The following is a 14,353-nucleotide window of genomic DNA, read 5'->3' as shown; positions in this document are numbered from 1 at the left end:
TGGTTGTCATCATACATACAGTACATGTGGCCGCTATCACTCATACACGAGCATATTTTTAATCGGCCAACATCATGTATACATGTGGCTGCGATCACACAAACCAGAAACGGAGAGGGCTTTACTTACATTATTTCAGGTTCAGCTTGCGGGTTTATTCGTAACCTCTACAACGGCCCCCTTCTTATTCGAAGCCACTGAAGTCCAAGTCTTCAACTGGTATTGCCTATCCGCCCAGGGACAACTTCTTCTTTTGGGGAGGGCACTTTGGACGGGCACTTTTAGGAGATGTAGGGTGATGGGACAGCAACGTTTTTTGTGTATGGTTTGTTACACTAGCAATAAGTGGAGGGGACGGGTGTTGGGACGGACCAGGACTTTCTGAATCAGAGTTGTGGGTATTGAGCGGATAAACACGTTTAACTAATTCCAGGAATGCCTTCGGTTTACACTCCTTACCAATCAAATAACGTTTTAGAATTACAGTGAACCCTCGTTTATCGTGGTAGATAGGTTCCAAACCCGGCCGCGATAGCTGAAAATCCGTGAAGTAGGGACACCATATTTACGTATTTATTTAACATGTATATTCAGACTTTTAAAACCTTCCCTTTACGTAGTACTGTTAACAAACTACCCTTTAATGTACAGAACACTTAATGCATGTACTACAGTACCCTAAACTAAAGCAGGCACAAATATTAAAGGCGATTTTATATCATGCGTTTCCTAAACACGCCAAAAAGCACGGTAAAAAATGACAACCAATGTTTTGTTTACGTTTATCTCTGATCATAATGAAGAAACAGACGCATTTACACATCTGTGTATAGGTTAGTTTTTGCATCGATTATATTGATTATATGTTGATTTTGTTATTACCAATGTTTTACTTCATTTTTCTTAGTGCTTCCAAATAAATGAAATGAATGCCATTTATATTATGTTTTTCTTTATGACGCCGCCTGAAACGCAAACCTTCCATTCGTTTACTGTATGCTCCATCTTCGATCGTAATAAACAAACGAAGGCATTAAACGCGCATGATGAAAGTGATAAATAATGATATTAAAAGCTTTTAGTAAATATGTTATTACAAATATTATTTACTGTATCTATATAAAATCCTACATACGTAGCAAAGCAGGAAAACATTTTTTTTCTTTTTTTTTTTTGGCATTTAATCAACAATAACAAACTGCTGCTAATGACCGAATGATAATTTACGATAATTCTAAACTGTTACTAAAGATGATTCTCCATTCCATATCCAAAATACTTTTCCTAACTTCAGTTATAAGTCAACTTGTACCCCCCTCAATTATGAAACCATCTATAAAAAAAAAAAAAAAGTAAGAGAAGAAGCAAGTACTTGGCCGATTTTTAAAGTTGTCGAACAATTAAGTTACCGCTAAAACGTTTGATGGGACATAGTGCGAGATTGGAGAAACTAAGGAAAATTGAATCATGATTGATTGTCAATATAAATGAAACTTTGTGAAGCAACAAAGATTTCATTTGTTAGTGAGATAGAGGTAAGGAATGAGAGGTAGTGAAAAGTAGCCCACAGAGAGAGAGAGAGTTGTTTTAAATGTAATAAACAAAAAAATATGATAGGTTATAACACATTGGTGCTTATGTAATATCAACTGTATAGATGGTTTGAATAAGTCAAGAAGTGGTATAACAATACTTCGTTCGGGCATATTCTTGAGACCGGCAGCTAGACGTCAGCTGATCTGATCACAGCCAAAAGTAAAACAAAAAGAAGTCAACAATACTGTACTCGATTTTTAAAACACACCCGAAATTTAAAAACAAAAGTACACGCTTTCTTAATGTGCAATTAACTATTTAAAGAGTAGCAATTTTCTAGAATAAAATGATGTTTCTCCCAAAAATAGTGGTTTTCAATATTAAACTTACCCGATAATCATGTAGCTGTCAACTCCGTTGCCCGACAGAAATCTAAGGAGGGATACGCCAGCTATCACAATACTAGAAGGGGGTGTACTAACCAGCGCCACCTGTGGCCAGGTACTCAAGTACTTCTTGTTGACACCTCCTCAATTATTCCTCTGTCGTGCCTCCGGCTAGACGTTCTGGGATACGCTTATGGTCTTCGAGTTTATTCTCGCTTATTTGGTGATGTATTCTCTTTGATTTACGGCTGTCGCATTACTAGAAACCTTCTGATATTAGCTAGATAGCTTTTATTTAATTCAGTTTAACGGTTAACGAATTTTTGCTTGTTTTTTGGATCTCCCTTTGACTTCTCTTGAAAACAAAATGTCTGACATTTCGCAAGCCCCCTCCCATAGACGTTGTAGGTCTTGCAATAGACGTATTCCGAAGGCCTCGGTAGATCCTCACACCGCTTGTTCTGACTGTAGGGACAGACCCTGTCAGTTAGAAAATCGATGTGAGGAATGCGCCGGACTTTCGGAATTGGATTTTGTCCGACTTTTAAAGTATTCTTCTAAGTTAGAGAGAATTAGAGCTAGGAGGAGTTCTTCTCACTCTTCTTTATTTTCCTCATCTCATGATCCCCTTCCTGATCCTACCCCTGTAGTGGCTACCCCCGATCCTACTGTGTGCCCTCCGCCTGATATGTCAGTGGTTTTACGCGCTATTCAGGCTTTAGGCGATAAGGTAGAGTCAGTGGTAAGTGACCATAAGTCTCTGATGGCCGAAGTGAAAGAGTTGAAGGCCAAGAGTGCAGTGGGTGAAGTTAGTGCCAGTGCTGTGACGAGTGCTAGTGTCGGTGCAGTGCCTTGTACTAGTGTTAGTGCCAGTGTGGTGCGTGGGGATTTTTCTGTGCGAGCCAGTCGTTCTCCCAGTCCGGGACCTCTTGCAAGCTCCCAAGCCCAGGGGAGAAGCAATGTCGAAGGGCATAAGGGTTCGGCAGGCCTTGTTAGGCGCACAGAATTATCCTCAGTGGTTGCGGGCGTGTCTTCCACAGACCGTCACTCCCACTTGCAGACGATTGAGCCCGTCTTCCGCTCGTCCGCTGATCTTCTCTCGGGGAAGAAACGTTGGTCTCAGGTCTCTAGACCGCTTAAACGCAGAGTCCAGCCCTCGAGTGCTCAGCCAGGTTGCAGTCGTTGGCTCAGCTCTGACTCGCCTCAGTCATCTAGCGACTGTACTCCGCCCAAGAGGAGTAAGGTACAACAGAGCTGCACCGGTGGTGCAACCACTGTTATGGCTTTACCTCAGTCTGCTACTGTCTCTGCTGATCCCAAGTGGTCTATGCTTCAGTCCATGCAAGCTCAGCTTTCGGACCTGATGCGTGAGTGTCGTGCTGAGAGTGTTGCACCTCCTGCACCTGTGGTGCACCAACCTCCTGCACCCGTTCAGCCTGTGCTGCACCCGCCTGCACCGGTGGTGCACCAACCTCCTGCACCCGTTCAGCCTGTGCTGCACCCGCCTGCACCGGTGGTGCACCAACCTCCTGCACCCGTTCAGCCTATGCTGCACCCGCCTGCACCGGTGGTGCACCAACCTCCTGCACCCGTTCAGCCTGTGCTGCACCCGCCTGCACTCGCTGCACCCAGTCGCAGCTCCATCTGCCAGGCGTACGATGTTGAACCACTTTCTGTGTTCACTGTTCCCAGTGTTGTTCAGCATCAGCCTTCTTTAAGGCAACCTTCGGTTTGGGATCAGGAGGATTACTCCACTCTTCCTCCTCCTCCCCTGGCTGCTCCACCGGCGGTGCAACTCTCGGTGGAGGTACAACAACCTCTTCCACCTGTGAGTCAGTCTCCTCAGCTGCTGCACCGAGCTCTACCCGTGCACCCTGATCCTGCTCCTCAGACATCTCTGCTTGCGGGAACTTTACCTTGTTCTGCACAGCCTCGGTCTCTTCACGCTCCACTCATACCACAGGAACAGGAACAGGAACTTGCTGCACCTCCTCCTTCCACCTCTGTTGTTGTTCCTGCTCGTTCTGACTCTGCGGTTCAGCATTCGTATCCGATCCCGTCGCCTCATTCTGGGGTTGAGGTTTCGGATGATGAGGAGGCACACCTTGATCCCTCTTCGGACGTGGACGAATCCAAGCTCTCTCCACAGTCTCTTGATTTTCGCAAGGTCTTGGCTCTTCTCAGGGAGGTTTATCCAGACCATTTTGTCTCAGCTATTCCCCGCTCTCCACCATCTGAGTTTTCGCTGGGAGTGCAACAAGCTCAGTCTTCCTATACCAAGCTTGTCCTAGCTAGATCCTCCAAGAGGGCTTTTAGGATCTTAGGGGAGTGGCTGCAGTCTAAGCAACTTCTTGGCAAGACTTCCTTCATGTTCCCTCCAACGAAGCTCACTTCGAAAGCGAGCGTTTGGTATGCCACAGGGGAAGCACCAGGCTTGGGAGTACCTGCCTCTGCCCAGGCTGACTTCTCAAGTCTGGTAGACTCGCCTCGAAGATCTGCTATGAGACGCTCAAAAGTGTGTTGGACCTTCTCAGACCTGGATCACTTGCTTAAAGGGGTGTTTAGAGCTTTTGAAATGTTTAATTTTCTCGACTGGTGCCTGGGGGCCCTCAGCAAGAAAACCTCTCATACGGACAAAGATTCTGCCATGCTGTTAATGTCCTGTATGGATAAGGCCATCAGAGATGGATCGGGCGAGCTAGCGTCCTTGTTTGTATCAGGGGTGTTGAAGAAAAGAGAACAGCTGTGTTCTTTCCTTTCCGCCAGCATTACCCCTTGCCAACGGTCACAACTTCTGTTTGCTCCTCTTTCGAAGTTTATTTTTCCCGAAGAGCTCATTAAAGATTTGTCTGCTGCCTTGATACAGAAGGACACGCACGATCTTGTAGCTTCTTCGGCTCGTAAGTCTAAGGCTTCCACCTCAGTCCCTAAGACTTACCGCTCCCCAGTGGCTGATACCCCTGCGACTAGATTCATACCGCCCTTTCGTGGTAGAGCCCCCAGCCGAGGAAGCTCCCGTCCAGACTCTTACAGAGGCAAGTCCAGGAAAGGATCCAAGCCATCCAAAGGAAAACACTGACTCTCCGCTTCTCCAGACGACAGTAGGAGCCAGACTCAAGACCTTCTGGCGAGCTTGGGAGATGAGAGGTGCAGACGCACAGTCTGTCAGTTGGCTGAGGTTCGGTTACAGGATTCCATTCTACCTTCAACCACCTCTGACCACTTCGCCCATCAACCTCTCTCCCAACTACAAAGAGGAGGACAAGAGACTAGCTTTGCACCAGGAGGTGTCGCTTCTTGTGCAGAAGAAGGCTGTGGTTATAGTCCGGGACCATCAATCCCCGGGCTTCTACAACCGTCTCTTTCTTGTGGCCAAGAAGACAGGAGGTTGGAGACCTGTGCTGGACGTCAGCGCTCTCAACGAGTATGTCACCAAGCTGACGTTCACGATGGAGACGACCAAGTCGGTCTTAGCAGCGGTCAGACAGGAGGACTGGATGGTCTCATTGGACTTGAAAGATGCTTATTTTCACGTTCCGATTCATCCAGACTCCCAACCTTTCCTAAGATTCGTTTTCGGAAAGGTCGTCTACCAATTCCAAGCCCTGTGTTTTGGCCTAAGCACAGCTCCTATGGTCTTTACCCTTCTGATGAGGAATGTAGCCAAATTCCTTCACTTGTCAAACATCAGAGCCTCCCTCTACCTAGACGACTGGCTGTTGAGAGCCTCCTCGAGTCGTCGTTGTCTGGAGAATCTTCATTGGACTTTAGACCTTATCAGACACCTGGGTCTATTAGTCAATTTGGAAAAATCTCAACTCATTCCCTCACAATCCATCGTGTATCTGGGAATGGAGATTCAGAGTCAGAGTTTTCGGGCTTTTCCATCGGCCCCCAGGATAAGCCAAGCCCTAGAGTGCATCATGAGCATGCTGAAGAGGAGCAGTTGCTCAGTGAGACAGTGGATGAGTCTCACAGGGACTCTCTCGTCCCTAGCCCTGTTTGTCGAGCTGGGCAGACTCCACCTCCGCCCTCTTCAATTCCACCTAGCAGCTCATTGGGACAAGAGTTCGACTCTAGAAGCAATCTCTATCCCTATCAACCAAGAGATGAAGACCACTCTCCTGTGGTGGAAGCACAACCTCCTTCTCAGAGAGGGTCTATCCTTGGCCATTCAGACCCCCAATCTTCATCTCTTCTCAGATGCATCGGACTCGGGCTGGGGTGCAACCTTGGACGGAAAGGAATGCTCCGGAATGTGGAACGAGGAACAACGATCTCTCCACATCAACTGCAAGGAACTGCTGGCAGTTCATCTAGCCCTGTTGAACTTCAAGTCCCTCCTGCTAGGCAAAGTGGTGGAGGTGAACTCGGACAACACCACAGCCTTGGCTTACATCTCCAAGCAAGGAGGGACCCATTCGAGGAGCCTTTACGAGATCGCAAGGGACCTCCTCATTTGGTCAAGAAGTCTAAACCTCTCTCTAGTCACGAGGTTCATCCAGGGCAATATGAACGTGTCAGCAGATCGTCTGAGCAGAAGGAATCAGGTCATTCCCACGGAATGGACCCTCCACAAGAGTGTGTGCAACAGACTTTGGACCTTGTGGGGTCAACCTACCATAGATCTGTTTGCCACCTCCATGACCAAGAGACTTCCTCTGTTTTGTTCTCCTGTTCCAGACCCTGCAGCAGTTCATGTGGATGCCTTTCTACTGAACTGGTCCCATCTCGACCTGTACGCATTCCCTCCGTTCAAGATAATCAACAAGGTTCTGCAGAAATTCGTCTCGCACGAAGGGACACGGCTGACGCTGGTTGCTCCCCTTTGGCCTGCAAGAGAATGGTTCACAGAGGTACTACAATGGCTAGTAGACTTCCCCAGGACTCTACCTCTAAGAGTGGACCTTCTACGTCAACCTCACGTAGACAGGTTACATCCAAACCTCCACGCTCTTCAACTGACTGCCTTCAGACTGTCGAAAGATTCGCTAGAGCTCGAGGCTTTTCGAAGGAGGCAGCCAGGGCTATTGCCAGAGCAAGAAGGGTTTCCACTCGTAGGGTCTACCAGTCTAAGTGGGAGGTCTTCCGAAGCTGGTGTAGAGCCAATTCGATATCCTCTACCAATACCTCTGTGACCCAAATAGCTGACTTCCTGCTTCATCTTAGGAATGAGAGATCCCTTTCAGCTCCTACGATTAAGGGATATAGGAGTATGTTGGCCTCAGTTCTCCGCCATAGAGGTTTGGACCTGTCTTCCAACAAGGACCTTCAAGACATTCTTAAGTCTTTTGAGACGTCTAAAGATCGTCGTCTTTCCACTCCAGGCTGGAATCTAGACGTAGTCTTAAGGTTCCTTATGACATCTAGGTTCGAACCTCTCCAGTCAGCTTCATTCAAGGACCTTACCCTCAAGACCCTTTTTCTCGTTTGCCTGGCAACAGCTAAGAGAGTCAGTGAGGTTCATGCCTTCAGCAAGAACATTGGTTTCACGACCGAGTCTGCTACATGTTCTTTCCAGCTTGGATTCCTAGCAAAGAACGAACTTCCTTCACGTCCTTGGCCTAGATCGTTCGAGATACCTAGCCTTTCCAACATGGTAGGTAACGAACTTGAGAGAGTTCTTTGCCCTGTCAGAGCTCTCAAATATTATCTCAAGAGGTCTAAACCTCTCCGAGGACAGTCAGAAGCCTTATGGTGTGCCATCAGGAAACCCTCGAGACCCATGTCCAAGAATGGGCTTTCGTATTATATAAGGCTTCTGATCAGAGAAGCACATTCTCACTTAAAGGAGGAAGACCTTGCATTGCTGAAGGTAAGGACCCACGAAGTAAGAGCCGTAGCTACTTCGATGGCCTTTAATAAAAACCGTTCTCTGCAGAGTGTAATGGATGCAACCTATTGGAGGAGCAAGTCAGTGTTTGCATCATTTTATCTGAAAGATGTCCAGTCTCTTTACGAGAACTGCTACACCCTGGGACCATTCGTAGCAGCGAGTGCAGTAGTAGGTGAGGGCTCAGCCACTACATTCCCTTAATCCCATAACCTTTTTAACTTTTCTCTTGAATTCTTTTATTGTTGTTTTTATGGTTGTTACGGTAGGCTAAGAAGCCTTCCGCATCCTTTTGATTTGGCGGGTGGTCAATTCATTCTTGAGAAGCGCCTAGGTTAAAGGTTGTGTAGAGGTCCTTTAGTAGGGGTTGCAACCCTATATACTTTAGCACCTTGGGTTGATTCAGCCTCCAAGAGGAACGCTGCGCTCAGTAAGGAAGACGAACTTAAAAAAGAGGCAGAGTAACGGTTCAATTCGACTTCCTTACCAGGTACTTATTATTTCATTTGTTATTGGAGATAACTGTTATATGAAATTTGGGGATACTTGGCTATCCTTTAATCTTGTACACTGGTTTTCACCCACCCCCCTGGGTGTGAATCAGCTACATGATTATCGGGTAAGTTTAATATTGAAAAATGTTATTTTCATTAGTAAAATAAATTTTTGAATATACTTACCCGATAATCATGATTTAATTGACCCTCCCTTCCTCCCCATAGAGAACCAGTGGGACCGAGGAATAATTGAGGAGGTGTCAACAAGAAGTACTTGAGTACCTGGCCACAGGTGGCGCTGGTTAGTACACCCCCTTCTAGTATTGTGATAGCTGGCGTATCCCTCCTTAGATTTCTGTCGGGCAACGGAGTTGACAGCTACATGATTATCGGGTAAGTATATTCAAAAATTTATTTTACTAATGAAAATAACATTTTGCTGATGAAATCGGATGCCGTATTTAATGAAAAAAGTCCGCGAAGTCATGAATCTGCGATGCTCGAACCGTGAAGTAGCGAGGGCTCACTGTATATAGCTATCGTATAAATATTTGAGTACCGAATTTCGGTAGTATAGATCTTTTTAGCACTTGCCACTGTGATTCGATGATATTGGTGTGTACGCTGGGATCGTTCGGACTCACAAAGTTAATGCTATGATTAACAGTTTTGTGTTGAAGAAATTGATCCTTGATATTATTATAGGCCTTCCAACAGTCCGAAATTGTTGTAGTTTTGGCATGGACGCACTCTAATAATATCGGGAGCAATGTCTTTTCCGAACGATCCTCGACAACCCTGAAAAAAGTCTCACGTGTTTCCCGGTCAATCCCGCCGAACACCCATTTGCCATAGACCTTGCTGCCAACATTATATTTTCTTTTCCTGAATTTACTCTCGTCTATCTCGACAATATCTCCTGGTTCACCAATTTTTTTTGCTGTCCATCTCTAAGATGTCCACACACACGTCGCAACAGAAGTTGTACCAATCAACTAGTGTGTGAGAGGCAAACTTTTTGTACAAAGGGAGAATCTGGTTCAGAGAAAAACTGTAAATAAAACTTGCTAATATTATGATTACATCTTTGTACGGTAGCTTTGATCTTGAAAAAAAGCTACTGTGGTTAGGGGTGATCTTCTTTCGGCAATAACTATATGAACCACCAGAAAAACGTTTTTTGCCACTATTCGCCGATTTTCCATCATAGTTATAGCACATTTCATCGATACGACATTTTGCACAAATGCCGGAAAAATTACCTAAAAGTCCCATTTTATATAAATATTTTGTAAAGTCATCACTTGTAAAATTCATAATCCTAAACATACTAGGGTTGACTGAATTGAAAAAAGATTCACAAGTATCTACACACTGATTAGTTGCCATCGCGCCGCATGGGTAAAGAATGGGCATTTCCGACCCTCGATGGGTGCTCTGGTTTCCTTATTTGAATTTTTAGAAAAAATGCGTTATGATTGGCTGAAAAAATTAATCCCCAAGTCAAGTGGGGTCCCATGGGGTCATTTCAAATTGCTGCGGCAGATAATTAATACAGTATTCCGCCGCTATGGCGCTGTTGATTTGATCAACGTCATCTACAGGGAATTCTAGGAACTGTGGGAGCGAGAAACTGCGTAGCAAGGTACAGAGCTCGTTCGACTTATAAATTTCACGCCAATTTAGATGGTATTCAAAATCTTTGTATATCGGTATAGTAAGTACTTACCCAGGGTATTTATAACATTCTGAACAGTCTTTATTCTATACAAGTTTCCGATAAAGTTGAAAATAAGGTGGCCTTTATCATACATACAGGTGGCCACCATTTTACATACATCCCCTAGTGTGCAGCCTTCGTCGACTTCGGAGGTGGATCCTCTGTCGTGTGTCGATGTAGTGGTGTCTGAAGCGACTTCTGCTGTGGCTGCTGATGCCTGCGCCCCTTCAGACTCTTCAGCTTCTGCTGCCGACTGCGCTTCTCCCGTTCCTGATCATCCTTCGACGGGGAAGCAAGTCTTTCATCTGTCTCTCCTGTAAGTGTTTCTCCTCCTTGGGGGAGTTCACTCATAGATATTCCTCTGCAGAGGACTGCTGCTTCTAAAGGTCAGGTTGCTGATCCACCGGCCCCTAAGAGGGCGTCAATGATCTCGCAGAGCTCGCCCTCTGCATCGCCTTAGCTGTGTTCCTTCACCATTGGTGAAAAGGCATCTCTTCGGCTCTTCAGCCTTGTCTTTGCAGCCTTCCCCCTCAGAGGAGCCCTCTCTTCCGTTGTCTTCTGGCCCTCGACCTTCGCCCTCTCCTGGAACTTCTCCTGACAACGCTGCCACTAGTCCTCGGACTTCGGCCTTGGACTCTTCTGTGGATCGCGTGCGATCTCCTTTGGAGGATGTTCGCCCTTCTAAAGGGCACATCCATATTCCCGACCTTCCAACATGCCGCCCTCATGCTTCTCGCCAACCCTCTGACCTGCCTTCTCCGTTCTTGATTCCTGTTCCACGTCTGCTTGCTCGTGATGCGTTCAAACGTCACTCGCCTTTGTAAACATGCCGCCTTACGCAGCGTTCCAGACCTTCTCCAATATGCCAGAACTCATCAGTGCACCAGCGTCCACCAGCATGTCAACGCTTGCCAGCGCACCAGCGCTCTCCAATGCCCCAGCGATCTCCTGATTGCCAGCGCTCTCCAGGGCATTCACGCCTTGCCAAATGCCAGCGTTTGCCAGCTTGCCAGCTCACCAACACTCGCCAGCGCACCAACACTCGCCAGCACACCTGCTCCCCTGTGCATCTGTGCTTTCCTACACGTCAACGCTTTCCTGCGCATCAATGCTCTCCAGCTCCCCAACGCTCTCCTGCGTGTCAGCGTTCTCCAGCTCGCAAGCGCTCTCTTGTGCGAGCACTCTCCAGCTCATCAGCACTCGCCAGCCACTCACCTGCGCACCCGCGCTTGCCTGTACACCAGCGCTCTTTGGCTCGCCAGCGCTCTCCTGTGCACCTGCTCTCGCCCGTGCACCAGTGTTCTCCTATGTGTCAGCGCCTCCCTGCTCGCCAAAGCTCTCCGGGGCATCAGCACTCCTGTTCGCCAGCGTTACCCAACTCACCAGCGCTCTCCTGTGTGTAAGCACTCTACAGTGGAACAAGTTTCTTCAATTTTAAGGAAATCTTAAGAGTCAAAAGGAACAGGAAGATAGGTGTTTTGACAGGCCACCATCGCCCCATTTCCCTCCCCGCAAACGCATTACAGCACGACCGTCAGAGAAAAACGTAAAGGGCTTGACAGAAGTGTTCAAGAAAAACGTAAAGGGCTTGACAGAAGTGTTCAAGAAAAACGTAAAGGGCTTGACAGAAGTGTTCAAGAAAAACGTAAAGGGCTTGACAGAAGTGTTCAAGATACTGCATCAACCATCGGTCGAGACTACTCACAGGGAACCATCGGTCCCTTTCTCTTCAAGAGGGCTTTCTGATAGTGCCACCGTCAGCAAGCAGCCTTGGTTCAGTGCCATGTGCAGTTGTGCAAGCTTTCGGGCCTGCTTTCCATCTCGCTCTTCTGTGACCTCGCATCATCCGTCGGCACCAGCAGAGCTCCTGCAAAGAGCCTCGGCTACTTCTCCCCTGAAGAGGAAAGGGAGTCTTAGACGTGGTAACATCATCTAGGGTGAAACCGACTCGTGTTAGGCCTTCTAGGCCTGTCTTTCCGGACTCTCCCTCCAGTCGCTCTCCTGCCTCACCTCTACCGAGGTAGCCTCGCGAGGGACAGATTTCTTCCCTCCCACCTTCGTAGAAAGGTTCTCCTCGCGCAGAACCACGTGGCGGTGTAGTGGTTTGCGAACTGTGGCCAGATGTAGCACGCAGACTGCCTAGTGTCCGAATGCTGACTACACTCCGTTTCACTACTCAAAAAGAAAGGCTGGAATACCCAGAAAGCTGGGTAAAAGAGAAACAATCAAGGATGAACTGGCCACCACCCATTGATTTTATACTGGGCAAGGGGACCCAGCTAGAACCTTAATTCCATCTTATTTTTTTTTTTTTTAGTGTACCGTCTCTCTCCACCGTATTCTGCGCCGACTTCTAAGTAAATAAAGCATTATGCTTTCTAGGTATTTTTTTCAATTTTAGGTAAACCTTAAGAACATTAGGAGAAAAAAATGACTCTTGATGTATTTATAGGCTGGAATGTGAATTACCCTCTACGAGGAAATGTATTGAACGAGGATTACTGTATAAAAAACTGGTTTAAATATTAAAAATTAATCAAATAACTACAGTGAACCCTCGTTTATCGCGGTAGATAGGTTCCAGACGCGGGCGCGATAGGTGAAAATCCGCGAAGTAGTGACAGCATATTTACCTATTTATTTAACATGTATATTCGGACTTTTAAAACCTTCCCTTGTACGTAGTACTGTTAACAAACCACCCTTTAATGTACAGAACACTTAATGCATGTACTACAGCACCCTAAACTAAAACAGGCACAAATATTAAAGGCGATTTTATATCATGTGTTTCCTAAACACCTAAAAAGCACGATAAAAAATGGCAACCAATGTTTTGTTTACGTTCATCTCTGATCATAATGAAGAAACAAACTCATTTAGTGTACACATATATGTACGTATGGTTAGTTTTTGCATCGATTATATTGATTATACAGTACTGTATGTTGATTTTTTTATTACCAATGTTTTAGTTTACGTATTTTTCTTAGGACTTCCAAATGAAATCTTTTTCTTTATGACGCCGCCTGAAACGACGGCGTGTACGCTCAGTAAACAACCACGCTCAGAACAAACAAGGCATTTAACACGCATGATGATAGTGATAAATAATGATACAGTACATACAGTATTTACAGTAAAAGCATTTACAAAATATGTTACCTTACAAATATAAATTATACAGTACTTGTACGTAGCAAAGCAGGAAAACAATTTGAGAGAGAGAGAGAGAGAGAGAGAGAGAGAGAGAGAGAGAGAGAGAGAGAGATTGTTTTACGTACGTAAATGTAAATTTTAAACAAAAAAAATATGATAGGTTACAACATGTAGACTTTTAAAACCTTCCCTTTAACTTAATGCATACAGTACGTACATTACTAAACTATAAAACAGGTTAAAGTAAAAAATAAAGATTGTTACTGTACTCACCACGAAAGAAGTTCAAGAAAAACTTGAATGACGATGGCGATGAATTTGCTGCACAGTAGAAATGATGATGATGAAGCTGATGATGTGTTCTACTGTTCAGTCAATGATAGTATTTTACGTCTCTTCAGACGGAGGTGTCTTTTCCTGGGACACCTCTTCAACTTCTTCAATTTCTTCCGAAGGCGTACTAGCAGGAGGAACTGGCTCTTTTTTGCGAGGCTGAAAAAACATTGTGATCGGAAGTTATTGCCGCTGTTTCTTTTTTCGATCCAAGAGCATCCTGTAGGGAGTCGTGATGTCATCGACCTTGTTGCAGAATTGCATCGAGCGAACCATATCCTCGTCCCACTCTTGCAACATTTCTTTCGCCTCCTTCATATGGTTGCAGAACTTGGCGAGCCGTTCTAATGTTAAGCCCGTTTCTTCTACATTTTCTTGGGTCTCTTCCTGGGTACCCTCACTCTCTTCCTCACTTGCCGATTTCGTCAGGTCTTCGAGGTCTGCGTCAGTTAGGGGCTGGGAATGGCAGTCCAACAACTCGTCGACGTCTTCAGTCGTCATGTCGCCAAACCCGTCACCCCCAATTATGGCAGCCAACTGCACAGATTTCCGTATTGCAGAGTGTTGGATTTCCGACGGAGTAAATCCCTTGTCGTCGTAAACAATATCGGGCCACAGCTTCTTCCAGCTCGCATTTACGGTTGCAGGTTTCATCTCTTGAAGTGCCTTTTGAATATTCTGCAGGCACGTGGCTATGGTGTACTGCCGCCAGTACGCCTTCAAGTTGAAGTCTTCATCCTCGTCATCTTGGGCAGCATCCACACACGCAACGAGGTCCGCCAAGGTATTCTTCGTGTAGAGGGCCTTGAACGCCCTGATAACCCCCTGGTCCATTGGTTGAATTAATGACGTGGTGTTGGGTGGCAGGAACTCAACCTGAACGCCCTCA

At 46.1% G+C, this 14,353-nt stretch overlaps 1 protein-coding gene across 4 annotated transcripts in view; it reads left to right on the top strand.

The window, feature by feature from the left end:
• The window catches only part of LOC137650097 (sideroflexin-2-like), a 101,938-nt gene that overhangs the window by 1,156 nt on the left and 86,429 nt on the right, over positions 1-14,353 (top strand). The gene's annotated exons all lie outside the window — the stretch shown is intronic.

This window comes from Palaemon carinicauda, chromosome 11 (genome assembly GCF_036898095.1).
Source record: "Palaemon carinicauda isolate YSFRI2023 chromosome 11, ASM3689809v2, whole genome shotgun sequence".
NCBI lineage: Eukaryota > Metazoa > Arthropoda > Malacostraca > Decapoda > Palaemonidae > Palaemon > Palaemon carinicauda.
Note: the sequence above shows the minus strand (reverse complement) of the source record. Positions and strands in the feature narration are given on the sequence as shown.